This window comes from Bison bison, unplaced genomic scaffold (assembly GCF_000754665.1).
Source record: "Bison bison bison isolate TAMUID 2011002044 unplaced genomic scaffold, Bison_UMD1.0 scf7180017846124, whole genome shotgun sequence".
Lineage (NCBI taxonomy): Eukaryota > Metazoa > Chordata > Mammalia > Artiodactyla > Bovidae > Bison > Bison bison.
Window position 1 is genome coordinate 1 of NW_011476697.1, and position 697 is coordinate 697.

The window sequence follows — 697 nt, forward strand, 5'->3', positions numbered from 1 at the left end:
TTAAAAAAAAAAAAAAAAAAAAAAAAAAAAAAAAAAAAAAAAAAAATAAAAAAAAAAACAACATGAAACAACAGACTGGTTCCAAATAGGAAAAGAAGTATGTCAAGGCTGTATATTGTCACCCTGCTTGTTTAACTTATATGCAAAGTACATCATGAGAAATACTGGACTGTATGAAACACAAGTTAGAATCAAGATTGTCAGGAGAAATATCCGTAACCTCAGATACGCAATAACCCCTGACACTCTTATGAGAGAAAGCAAAGAAGAACTAAAGAGCCTCTTTATGAAAGTGAAACAGGAGAGTGAAAAAGTTGGCTTAAACCTCAACATTCAGAAAACTAAGATCATGGCATCCGGTCCCATTACTTCATAGCAAATAGGTAGGGAAACAATGGAAAGAGTGAGAGGCTTTATTTTTCTGGGCTCCAAAATCACTGCAGATGGTGATTGCAGCCATGATATTAAAAGACGCTTGCTCCTTGGAAGAAAACCTATCACCAACCTAGATAGCATATTAAAAAGCAGAGACATTACTTGGCCAACAAAGGTCCATCTAGTCAAGGCTATGGTTTTTCCAGTTGTCACGTATGGATATGAAAGTTGGACTATAAAGAAAGCTGAGCATGGAAGAATTGATGCTTTTGAACTGTGTTGTTGGAGAAGACTCTTGAGAGTCCCTTGGACTGCAAGGAGA